Source organism: Delphinapterus leucas, chromosome 1, assembly GCF_059928025.1.
Source record: "Delphinapterus leucas isolate spDelLeu-1000000601 "Yukka" chromosome 1, BTC_Dleu_Yukka2, whole genome shotgun sequence".
Classification (NCBI taxonomy): Eukaryota; Metazoa; Chordata; class Mammalia; order Artiodactyla; family Monodontidae; genus Delphinapterus; species Delphinapterus leucas.
This window is the reverse complement of record NC_143129.1, coordinates 17,737,089-17,750,454: the sequence shown is the minus strand read 5'-3', so window position 1 is coordinate 17,750,454 and position 13,366 is coordinate 17,737,089. Positions and strand designations below refer to the sequence as shown.

General features: G+C 35.5%; 1 pseudogene; it reads right to left on the bottom strand.

Moving 5' to 3' along the window:
* Positions 1-831: 831 nt before the first annotated feature.
* Positions 832-1,902, bottom strand: LOC149750418 (S-adenosylmethionine decarboxylase proenzyme pseudogene; annotated as a pseudogene).
* Between the last annotated feature and the right edge of the window lie 11,464 nt (positions 1,903-13,366).

Below are 13,366 nucleotides of genomic sequence, written 5' to 3'. Positions count from 1 at the left end.
AATCAACACCAGCTTATTCCAAAGGAGCTCATGGTAACGAAAAATGCCAGACTCCCTTGACCTTAAAAGAAAATTAAGCCCAGGGTCCATCCCCCCATTCCCCCACTGGGGAATAATGTTAGTGTAAACCCACAGTGTAACAGTGTATTGCTTTATGGAGGGGGTTGGTTGGGAGGGAGACACTATGGTGAGGAACGAATCAATTAAAGTCACACAAGTATAGGAAGCAGTGAGGTAGTAATACACAAAATGGAAAACTGCAGTCATTTTCTTAGAGGACTCGACTCGTGGAAGAAGAACTTTGATTGGTGCTGGAAAAACATCTGTATGAAGTAGAAATTTGTTTCAATAACATTAGTAAAGAATATGTTCTAGAAGGTGGAGGTAACTAGATGCAAAATCCTGGTAGCAATTGAATAGAACAGTCCCAGATGGCTAGGCTGAGGCCAACACCTAATGAGGACGAAAGCCTTGTCTGTGGGGAATTTTGGATGATACCTGGAGAAATATTACACTGTGCATAAACCAAATTAAATTGTTTTCACAAGTGTTGTAAAGTTTCATATAGTAAAAGGTTTTTCTACATGCACTTCAATTTCACAGCAAGAATGGCATGGGATACCTAAACACAGAAGAGAGCATTCATGCAAGATATCCAACTCCTTGATATAATATGCATACAATTCAAAATGATTACACTATCATCACATCTAGGGCTTTCTGCAACTACAAGGTGGTGGTTATGGAAAGCGTGGCCCTTGCTATCAATATCTAAAAGGCAGCCACCACCTTCTTCTATGTGTGTTCTCCTTTTGTGTTTCTTCTTAATTTTTCTTAATCAACTCTGCTGTTGCTGCTTCTTAGCAAAACTGGTGAAAACAAAACTGTAATCATTGAACATAGCACTCTGGCAATCAAGAGGTTTAAAACCTTCAATCTTCTGGGGCGAAGAAAGTACTGTGAGACATTTAGAACTCTGATTTACAAACAGAGTGGTCACAAATTCCTGGCTTGAAGACTTCCACAACTTTCCTGATCAGGTCATCATAGGAGGTCTGACTTAAGTTTGTTTCAAGCTAACATAAGAAAATTCTGGTTCTGGAGTGATGTGAATAGTCCAATAAGTTCCATCCGATTTCATTCCATTCATTGAATACCCACAAGGATTGAACAGTGTGGCATCAATGACAGAACCTGGTATCAGGTCACGAATTCCACTCTCACGAATGACATCCTTTGCAGTAACACCATCTTTCCTGTAGAACCGGTCCATAACCGCTGGGTCAAGCTCACTCATCAGAATTTCCAGGGTTTGATCTGGCTGATTGATTACCCGACTCTCTGGGAAATCCAAAGTATACAAGTACCAACAATCAGAATTCATGCGTCCCATACGATATGCTGCTCCATTTGGGAAAATTGCATTAAGAAACTCTATTTCTTCCTGGAAATTCCGGTGTGGGTACCCTTGGTGAGGTGGCTCCATGAAATTCTTAGGAGAATAAAAGAAGCTTTGAGTTGAGTCAAACCCACTGTAATCCCTAGCAAGTTTCAACAGGGGAACCAGTGCTTTCAGCAAGAGGGTGGTACCACATGTCTTCAAAATGAAACGTCTCTTGGAGACAAACATGCTACTCTCACTGAATACACAAGCTTCCTGCTTGTCAGTTTTTGTCACACGTATGATTGAACATTGCACATCCTTCAAAAATATGTCCCACTCGGATCTTGGGATGGTGCGAAGATCCCCAGATCCTTGGTTTGCGTCAGGTTGCTGCCTGGAGAACAAAACCTCCAGCAGCTTCTCCGTCCCTTCGAAAAAATGTGCAGCTTCCATCACCGTGAGATTAGCGAACAACCAAGAACCACAGAAAATGAACTAAATTAAATCTCTTCTCCTACCGCTGCCGCCGCTACTGCGAATTGTTCCAGCTGTGTTACTAAAGTTCAGGTTCTTTTTTTGCTATAATTTTACATTAACTTTTTTTAAAAAAAGGGTTAATAAAATTTTCCCAGCTTTTTTTTTTTTTCGTGAGCGAAAGTTGAACATGTCTCTTGGAAGTAGAGGCAGATACAGCTCAGTCTCTTGCAGTCCGCTGTTTCCCCGTTAGAGAGAGCAGAGCGAGCGCTAGCTAATGTCGCCGGCCATACTGTGGGAGCCTAACGTGTCCATTTTATAAAACAATCATAAACTTTAGAAAGCACAACCTTTCTCTATTCTTAGTTTATCTTTATAACCTAAAGTCATATAACTTCTCTATTTCTAAGTGCCTCACTTCTAATACACCTTCCTAATAAATTATATAACCCATCATCAATTGTATTCATCAAGGAAAAATATGTAACTATGTAGGTTAGAATTTAGCTTATCACATAAATCTTTTGTTTACCCAAACACACTTCACAAACACACTTCAGTCAAGTCTCACTTGACTACCCTATTTATGTGCAAAAATAAGTGCATTCAGAAAATGAATTATAAGACTGTATTCTAAAGACAAACATTTACAAACAAGTTTTCTTGCTGGATGAACATAATAGATTGACCGGTTGAATTTTTACTCTCAGGTAATTGTGGGAGTTGATTTTTTCCTAAAATCATACTGAATTAATGGCATATTTTAGTGTTGTAGTCAAATATACTGCCGACCACACTCTTTCACCTAAAGTTCCCCTAACTTGTTATATTTTTTTCACAGATACAGCACTTTGTATATTTCATTTTGATTTATTTTCTGGCAAAATATATTTTTTTGCAAAACTCCCTGTCATATATATTTTTCTTTTGCTTTTCCAGTGTAGATTAAAAGAAAAATAAATCCCCAGACTAAAAAGCCAGCTCCAGGTATCATATAACTTCTATGACTAAAAAGTACAGATAATTTGCTTGTTTTCCCAGGGAAGTGGGCAGGCAGCCAAACCTCACAACCAAAATTAGTTCCCAATTTAGTGTTCGATGTCATTTCACAAGGACTAGAATGAAAGATGAGACATTGGACATGTTAACTCTGAGGAAAATTATCACTTCACCTTGTATAGCGCGTCTTTACTGGATGAAATCAGAGGAGATAAATCATCTGTCCCTGTGACAGATCTGCCTGTCATCGAGGGGAAAGATGTCCCCTAGTGAGAAGGCAGGCACTGTCTGAGTTTCCCTCAGGTTATAACCAGATATATTTTGTGCCTCAAAATAATTATAGAAATTTGAAAATGGAGATGATGTATGCAGGACACACTTCCCAAGTCGATTTTTCCAAATGACATTTTAAGTGCATGTATATAAATACAAATAAGAATGCATTCACATTTGTGAACTGCATATACCCTTGAAATTGGTACTGGGTAAAGAAAACATTTACTGAATGCTTACTATGATCAGGCATCATAGTGGCTGGTGGTCATTAACCTAAGTAAACACATAGGTCCAAGTAAGATTCATGGGGTGTTTTGTCCCTCAAATTTTCCTTCAGAAAGCAGGACATCAGCTTATATTTAAGTACCTACAAAGGCGGGCAAATTATGGTCAAATCTCTCATATAATTTATTTTGAAATCTAAAGTGCTTTTGGGAAAAGGTGCATTAACTAGAAATGATATCACTCCTCATCACGTTTTGGATACATAGAGAGGTGACCTCGTGGAAATGCAAATGAGGGAGGCAAAGATATTTTATTCAGACTTCGTGTTTATTCCTGTGCTACGGCATTGCAATTGAGAGTTTTGGTTGCGGTTTTAATAGAGGATTTTAAAAAGTAGTAGAGAACATGTTACTGGCGAAGTTGAATACATGCCTTCAGAAATAATAATTAGCCCAAATGTTCAATGAATGAGTCTTTGTGACTTGAGATAAAATGCTTAATGGCAGCATAATGATCATTTTAAAAGGGCTCTAGCTCTCATTTTTGAAGGAAGTCAAAGTCTAAACTGCTAGATAACTCAAGACTAGCTCTAGATTTAATAAAGTTAAAGCTATATGAGCTGCTAGAAACCAAAAAAAAAAAAAAGTGGCTCTAGTATTATAAAGTTAAAGCTATGCTGTAAGGTTTCTAAATAAAATATTTATATTCTTCTAAAATCCTATTCTAGTTCGGCCCCCCAAAATCCTTTTGAAATCATCTTATAAAATAGGGACTCAATCACCTTATATATCTGGTTACTGATATTTATAAAAATGCATTATAAAAATGAAACTTTAAAAATAAATTAATGCCCCCATGCAAAACTTTATGTAATTGTGTAAAAATTACACTATCTCAGGACTTCCCTGGTGGTCCAGTGGTTAAGACTCTGTGCTTCCATTGCAGGGGATAGGGCTTTGATCCCTAGTTGAGGAACTAAGATTCCCACATGGCACATGGCAAAAAAATAAAAAACAAAAATTACACTATCTCTAACATGGAATAATACATTTTAAATTAAGAAATTAAAATAAGTCAAAATAGTCATTTGTGTTTACTCTTCCAAAGAAAGTCAAACGTGATAAGCCTATCTGTGATTTTCTATAAGATTTTGTTAAATCTCTTTTTTTAGCTCATAGTAATAATAGATCAGGGCTCATTGATCACTTCTTTATTCATCATGCATGTATTGAGCACATCCTTTTGCCTGGGTCTTGCACTGGACACAAGATGTAAAAGGGTAAACAAAGCAGACTTGTCATTTCAGAGCTTGAATTGTAGTGATCACAGACTTAGTTCATATTGTTGATTAAGACTGTTGTTAACTAGAACATGTTAGAGTCATATGAGACAGACAGAGGAAAGTACAAATTTGGACCACTTAGATTAGCAGGAAAAAGGAAGTGATAAGATGCTCAAAAGCCAAGACCAGGCAGGTCATCAAAACAGAAAGGACTGCACCAGTTTCAAACAAAATAATCTGGATTTATGGATTATGATTTAGAGTGTGTATTAATTTCAATACAACTGATAGAAGGCTGTAAATTAGGAAATGGCTCAAAAATGATCTAGGAGAAAATACATTTGCTGGCTCTCTGTCTTCTAAGGGTAAAGCAAAAACTCCATCTGATCTCATTCACACATTCATTTCTTCATTCTCTTGTCCATTTATTCATCAAAAATGTATTGAACACCTTGTATATACCAGGAATTCTTCTTTTCAATGGGCATAGAATGTTAAAGCAAAGAGTCCCTGCCCTCATGGAATTTACAGTCTACTAGAGAAATAAAGATAACAAATATGCCATACACTTATAATATAGTAATTATTTGTAAATCTATAAAGATAGAGATTATGTGCAGTATGACTTTTATACATGGATATGATGGTTTGTTGTCTATATCCTTAACTCTATATATTTCTCTTTATCTGTAGAAACATACAGAAATGATAAAAAAGAAAGCTGGGATATAAAATGATAAGAGATGAAGTGGAGAGTTAGAAGGTTTATAAGTCTTTTCCTACTCATTTTTGAAGTAAGCTTTTTTTTCCTAGAAATCTTTGACATGATAGTACACATGTTCCCAGTTTCTCAAACACCCTACTCTCCCCCTGCCTCCTCCATGCCTTTAAATATCTTGCTCTTTCAACTTGGATGCTGTTCCCAAAGTTCATTGAGACTGAAAACAAATCACCTGACGTTTACTTCAAAGCCGTGGTTAATATGACACCCTCGTTAATGTATCCTTTCACCCAGGCAGATTTAGCTCCTCCTTCCTCAATGGTGACTGAGAGCCCTAAAACATGCTCTTCAGTCCCAGTACTTGACTGCCAAGAGAATTCCCCAACTCACCCTTCAAAATTAAAACAAAATAACTTTTTGAATGTTGCTAAATATTTATTGATTGCCTAACATCATCAAGTTCTCTATCAGATGTGTTTTCTTTCCATTATGTGAATTCTTATGCCAACATACACATGAAAGAATGCTCATCATCATTAATCGTTAGAGAAATACAAATCAAAACTACGAGATATCATCTCACATCGGTCAGAATGGCCATATCATCAAAAAATCTAGAAACAATAAATGCTGGAGAGGGCATAGAGAAAAGCGAACACTCTTGCACTGCTGGTGGGTATGTAAATTGATACAACCACTATGGAGAACAGTATGGAGGTTCCTTAAAAAACTACAAATAGAACTACCATACGACCCAGCAATCCCACTACTGGGCACATACCCTGAGAAAACCATAATTCGAAAAGAGTCATGTACCAAAATGTTCATTGCAGCTCTATTTACAATAGCCAGGACATGGAAGCAACCTAAGTGTCCATCATCGGATGAATGAATAAAGAAGATGGGGCACATATATACAATGGAATATTACTCAGCCATAAAAAGAAATGAAATTATTTGTAGTGAGGTGGATGGACCTAGAGTCTGTCATACAGAGTGAAGTAAGTCAGAAAGAGAAAAACAAATACCGTATGCTAACACACATATATATGGAATCTAAGAAAAAAAAAAAAAAACGGTCATGGAGAACCTAGGGGTAAGATGGGAATAAAGACACAGACCTACTAGAGAATGGACTTGAGGATATGGGGAGGGGGAAGGGTAAGCTGTGACAAAGTGAAAGAGTGGCATGTACAGATATACACTACCAAATGTAAAATAGATAGCTGGTGGGAAGCAGCCGCATAGCACAGGGAGATCAGCTCGGTGGTTTGTGACCACCTAGAGGGGTGGGATAGGGAGAGGGTGAGGGAGGGAGACACAAGAGGGAAGAGATATGGGAACATATTTATATGTATAACTGATTCACTTTGTTATAAAACAGGAAACTAACACACCATTGTAAAGCAATTATACTCCAATAAAGATGTTAAAAAAAAACCACTAAAATTTCATTATAAAAAATGCTTGTCAAATAAACCACCTATCCTTAATATTTAAATTGTATATCCTGGATAAAAGTAACCCGTAGAGAATTTTCCCTTTATATCTGGGCAGACATCTCTCTGGGTATTTCAGAAAATACTTGATTCTACTGGTGGTTTCCTCTCATAGCTCTTATACATTGCTTGCATGACAAATTTCAACTTCTTTTCTTTCCTCTTAGTATTACAGATTTTTAAGTAAAATGCACACCTGAACATTGCCTTACAGTTGCATCTAGCCACTACTCATTTTTAATTCCACAATTTTATAATTAAATATTTTAGGTAGGGCATTTTCGATTTTAAGTTTCAGAAATTAACTTCAGCTGGCTTAAGAAAAACAGGCCATCGTTTAAAATATGAAACGATGTGTCATATCAGGACAGAAAAGCAGCTGGGGCTTAGGAAGGATTGTAAACAAAACAAGGATTTTAAACAAAAAAGAAAAACAGAGCATGGCATTTTGCTTTTTAATTTCTCATTCTTTTGAGTTGGCTTCATTCAGCTTTTCTAGCACAGTAGTGTTCTGTCATTTAATCCACATGACAAGAAAAAAGGAATCATCCAGTTCTAGGCAGGTAGAAGGATTATTTTTTTTTCTTTTTCTCCCTTGGTCCCAATCCTAAATTTCCAAGGCAGGGGCTCTGAGTGACCAGCTTGCGTCAGGGACTCCTCCAATGCACCAGCTCCAAGGGGGCCACATTTCACAGCAGCATAACATGCTTCATTCTAGATGTAAACTTCTGGCCTTTCCTCTTGACCAGAACTAAGCATGGAAAATAGGGACCAATTTTCTGAGCCGAAATTTATTCTCAGAGAATGAAAAAAAAATTGAAAAGTAGAAAAGTTATCAAAGGGAAAAAAAAAAAACAATAGAGAAAATGGGACCATAGAAAACAGGGCAATGTATAAACAACAGACTTTATTATCAGTTAAACCTATATTCACATCCTGGCTATGCTATTTTATAGTTGCAGGTTGCATGGCATTTAATTTATTTGAGCATCATTTCCTCAATTGTACAAAAATAATACTACCTCCTAAAATTGTTTTGGGGATTAAATAGCATGATGTATATAAGTTTTATGGCTGATACAGTACATCAATTCAGTGTGTCAATATGGCTGGTCCTGCTAATGGTTCAGGTCTCTAAGTCTATGAAATCTCTTTAGACAATCATTCCCAGATTATCTGACTCCTTACTTTGCCTTTTCTCTTTAAATTATGTCATGTCTCTGTATCTTTACTTATTAGCTATCTCTTCCATCAGGTTGTAAAGTTCACGAAGCAGGGTCTCTGTCCAAGTTGTACACTAATGTAGTCCCACTTTCTGAAACAATGTCTAAAAAGTACAAATTTTTTTAATGAAGGAAATGTGTACTAAGTACATAATGGTCATTATATTTCAGTGAAATTGTAGAGCATGTAGTTCAACTTCCAGATCTTTGAATACAAAGAAGTATTCTTGAATAAAATTGTTACAATTTTCATTGGACCTCTTAAGGTTTTAAATGTAAAGAGACTGTTTGCTAATAAAAAAGAAAAAGAAAAAAATAATTAGATTAGAAAATGGAGTATGATCTCCATTATTCCTAGATATAAGAAATACAATAAAATATCTAAAAATGTTTTCTTTTTCTATCTTCTAACCCAAAGGAGATATTTCTGGGTGTTGATTTCATGCAAAAATTTAAACTGATTTTTTAGTTTTCTGGACTCTCTATGTTCTCAATATGGAGTATGTAGTCCTAGTTTATATTGGAGTGAACACTTTGTTTTAAATGTAACACAGTATGTTTGAAATAATGCTGTAATCCACATAAAGCTATTAAATCATACAATCAATAAATTGTAAGGGATTAGTTGAGTTGCTATGAGTCCTTGCCCATCAGATGAGATGAAATGAGTATACCAATAGGAAGCAAGAATATCTATCATTAAAGGATGGGTAAGCATTTTTTAAATGGAATGAAAAAAAGAGTATTGGAGTGGAGGTAAAAATAGGAACTAAGAGAAATAAGGCACATATGAGCACTGACGTGTAGACAATATTACCTATAATTGCATGAAAGACTAGTTATCCTCTCCTGAAATGTGAAAGATTCATTCTAGAATGTTCTCTAAGTTTCTCTTTAGCAGGGTAACTCAATGATTCTATATTTTTAAAGCCCACAAAAAGATTAATGAGATTAGAAAATGCACAAATACCTGACAAACAATAAGAGAATGTGAGAAATTAGTGAAGCAACTGTTTCTTCGTACTTACGAAGTCAATCATGCAAAAATATTGCAAAGCGATTTTGGTTACCATCATGGTATCCAACTTCATTCTTTAGTCTTTCTGAATCTGATCTTCAAACGCCATTCTTTTTCATGTTCAGTACGGTTATCCTGAAACGTTCCTATCTTGTTCTGAGAAGTGAGGCTTTAGGATAAAATTCATTGGATTTCCATCTGCAGTATTCAAAAGTAGATGTGGAAGAGGAAGATGTGATGGAACCAGACTTCAGAAATGTATGACCTAAATGGAATGGAATAAATATACACTACTTGAAAAACATACATTGTACAAATAGACATGAAATATAGGCACAATTTCTGAAGTTACATGTAATCATATACCAAAGCTATTTCATGATAAATTTCAATTTATGCTAAATGTATAAAGGAAAGAAGAACAATTGCATTAAAAATACTTTATAATGGGAAATGTCTTGGCTTTATTAAAAAGGTATAATAAAGTTATTTAAAATTATATCCTATCCACGTAATGTATAATATATAATGTATATAAAGCAACAAATTGTTCTGATGGTCTTAGAATATCTTTTAATTAAAAAACAATATTTCTTTTCTCTCCTAAAAAGGGAACACATAAAGTTATTGAGACATTTTTTTTCAAAGTTATTCTCTACTCTACCTGTACAGAATGACAATGTATGCTAAGGCATGAAGATTAAAAGAGGTAATGTCTACAAACATTCCCTGGAAAATGCTCTAAAAAGAAAAGAATGTGATTTATATTAAGAAGTGTTGGAGGAGACCATCAAAAAGATATGATCACCAGTTGACCCAAGAGCTGGACCTTGTGAACTGAAGGCTCCACGACCCCCTCTCCTGTCCTTGGAAGTTGCATCCTGCTGGCCTTCCCCACTCCCAGAAGTTGCTCCAGGATAAAGCCTTGAAACAGAAATGTGTTCAGACCATCTGGACTGGGTACCTGGCTGAGCCCAGTTAAGGTCTCTGTATCAACTTTGAAGATGTGCTGTGCAGGTGGGGAAATGTACTCTTCTTGTGGCCGCCTAAGAGGACCCTGGTAAATAAGTCCCCCTGTTTATTAAAAACTGCTGCCTATCAATCTGGAGCGGTCTTTGTTTGCTCTCTCCCTGCTCTCCAGGGCACCCCTATCCTCTCCCCTCACCACCGCCAATAAAGGGGTTGGTTTCAGATTACACTGAAGAAGATCCCTAGGAGGCTGCAAACCAGTAAGAAGTTAAGGTAATGCAGTGAGCTAGACATGAAACAGCTAAATGTTGGTAATAAGAACAAAGTTGCACTATGTTTGAAAATGGGAATGTCCCTTTGGAATATCTAAGTCAACATTCACTTTAAGCAGACAGAAACATGTGTCGAGATTATCTCTGTTCTGCCAGTATTATTTTTCCAGAAATAATAATTAGCAAGCCCCAAACTATATTTACATTAACCAACCTTTCATTTAGGTGTTTTACAAAGACAGTATTAGGATAAAAGAAGCTTCAGGCACTTCTATTATAATAACCGATGTCTCCCAAGATGTGCTGATGTGCAGGTTACAACATTCTGATTGTAATTTCTAATGCATTACAGGAGAGCACGGACGCTTGAGAATCAGATGAAATTCTCTTTCATCTAGATTACATTTTCTCACTGTCCCAATGTGCCTGATATGAACTGACACAGCCATAAATATGTTTATATGAATTGCACGCTGTCATAGTTAGATAGAGAAATATATAGCCCTGTGGGAAAAATAATTTCAGATACTTTTCAAGTGCTTTTTTGTTGTAACAGTAATTCTTGCAAATCACATAGTAGGGTATATAAAATAACAATTCTGCCTACAGAGTTAGTGAACTGTGTATTCTTCGGAAAGATTGAAAATTTGTGTTCAGATCATACCTAAAGGTAATATGTAGGATAATTTAACTTTCTGGAGGTTTATAGATCTCCAAATTCCCTACGCTACCTCTTGAGAAAGAAACCAAGTGCTCTTGCCCTTCTAATAAATTATGAATGTACCAGTGATGACTGAATGTATACCCAATTAACTAGAGAAATAGGCTCACAATATTATAAATTTATACACAGAAGACATACATAACTGTGCTGTGGATAGAGAAAATATGAATTTCAATAGCCTTCATTGGGTTGTTATCAACACTAATGAAGTTAAAATGTATCAAGTGCTTAGAAGAGTGCCTGGCACTTAGTAAGTACAACACAAGTTGTTGACAATTTGAAAATGTTAATACATGAAAGTTACAAATACCTTCAAAATTATTACATTACCTGCACAAATAATTGCATAAAATTTATTTCATATTTTAGATATGACTTGGTGTTAAGTATGATTGAGCCCTGTGATTGATATGATTCACTAAATGTATTATTCAGGTTTCTCAAACAGCAGGATGGTATTTGGAGGACTTTGCCATGTTGTATGACTATTCAAATTGCTTAAATATTTTAGTATCATAAATGCAAGTTGTAGCACTGGAGATATATTTTAGATCCCTCAACTTTCCAAGGTAATTTTATGTCATACTGCTGACCACTGCGCTTGCTCTATTTCTCAACAATTTTAAACTTGCCATTATGTAAAGCTTGATTAAAACATCAACTCCATCATAAACTGTTCTCCAAATTCTATACTAATTTTCCTCTTCCTTAAACTCAGTGCTAAATATAAAGGTGGTCTGAATATTTTTGAAAAACTTGTACATTTCCTTATTGAATCTCTTATTTCATTTCCACCTTTGCTCAAAAAATCCAAGAAAGACTGTAGGAAAATTTGCAAATGAACTCTAGAATTTATATGAAATTTCAAAAGTCCAAAAATTTCAAAGGAAATCTTGATGAAAGAAGAATAAATTTGTACATAATTTATTGAATTTCAAGATATACTATGTGTACAGTAAAGGATAAGCCTTGCCCAGAGTAAGGTTTGGCCCTTTGTCCTCATGTCTTAGTGGGTACGCACTAACCCTGCCTGATAGTGTCTTTGTTTACCTGGAGGTCTTGGGCCATGCCACTTAATCTATGTTAACAATATGATTTATAGTGGGGGTCTTGGGCCACTTGGTGTCAGCTCCACCTCTGGAGGAGTTGGAGACTGAAATCACCTATGTGGGTGGTCAGCCATGTCTATAGGACCAAGCCCCAATAAAAACTATGGACACCACAGCTTGTATGATTTCTCCTCATTGGCAATACTCCAGGAGAATTGCCAGATATCATTACTAGAAGAAATACAGGATGTTTGCATCACTCCTCTGAGACATGGCAAGAAGCCTTATGTCTCTTTCGTCCTGCACCCTACCCAATATGCCTTTTCCTATTGTTTATAATAATCTGTATCCTTTCACTGTAATGGACTGGAACCATGAATATAACAATTCTTCTGAGTTCTGTGAGCGTTTCTATTATTTATGAACCTGAGGGTTGTCTTGGAGACCTCCTTAACTGTATGATAATTGTGGATTTGGTGTGAAATAGAGAAAAATAGATCAATGAAACAGAATTCATTGTGTAGTCCAATATGGTAGCCTCCAGCCACATGTAGCTGTTAAAATGTTAAATTTAATGAATTTAAATGAAATAAAACTAAATATTCAGTTATTCAGATGCATTATATACATATCAAATACTCAACAGCATATGGCTAGTGGCGATTGTATTGGACTACACAGATATAAAACATTTCCATCATCATAGAAAATTTTATTAAATAACACTCAAGTAGAGAGTCCAATAAAAGACCCAATTAGGTAGATAGATATATTTTTTGGTAAATTTTACATTAAAATTTGAGAAGTAAAACTATAAAACTTCTAGAAAATCACATGTGAAACTATCTTCATGTCCTCAAGTAGGGAAAAATTTCTTGAAAGAGGACAAAAATACTAATTATTAGTGGAAGCTATAAGTAATTGGGTTGCATTAAATAAAAATTCAGTTCATCGAATGACACCATTAATAATGAAAAAGGAAAGTTACAGAGTGGGTGAACACATTTTTAATACATATAATTAACAAAAAGCAAATATCTAGAGTATAAAAAAGAAATTCTAAAAAATGAAAAGACAAACAATCCAGTAGAAAAATAGCTGAGACTATTTGGCATTTCACAAAAGAGGCAATCCACATAGCCAATACACATACAAACTGTATTAAACCTCAACAGTAATCAGGGAAATGCTGTATAAAAAATACAGTGAGATACTACCATACACCCTAGAATGGCTATAGAAAAACTAAGT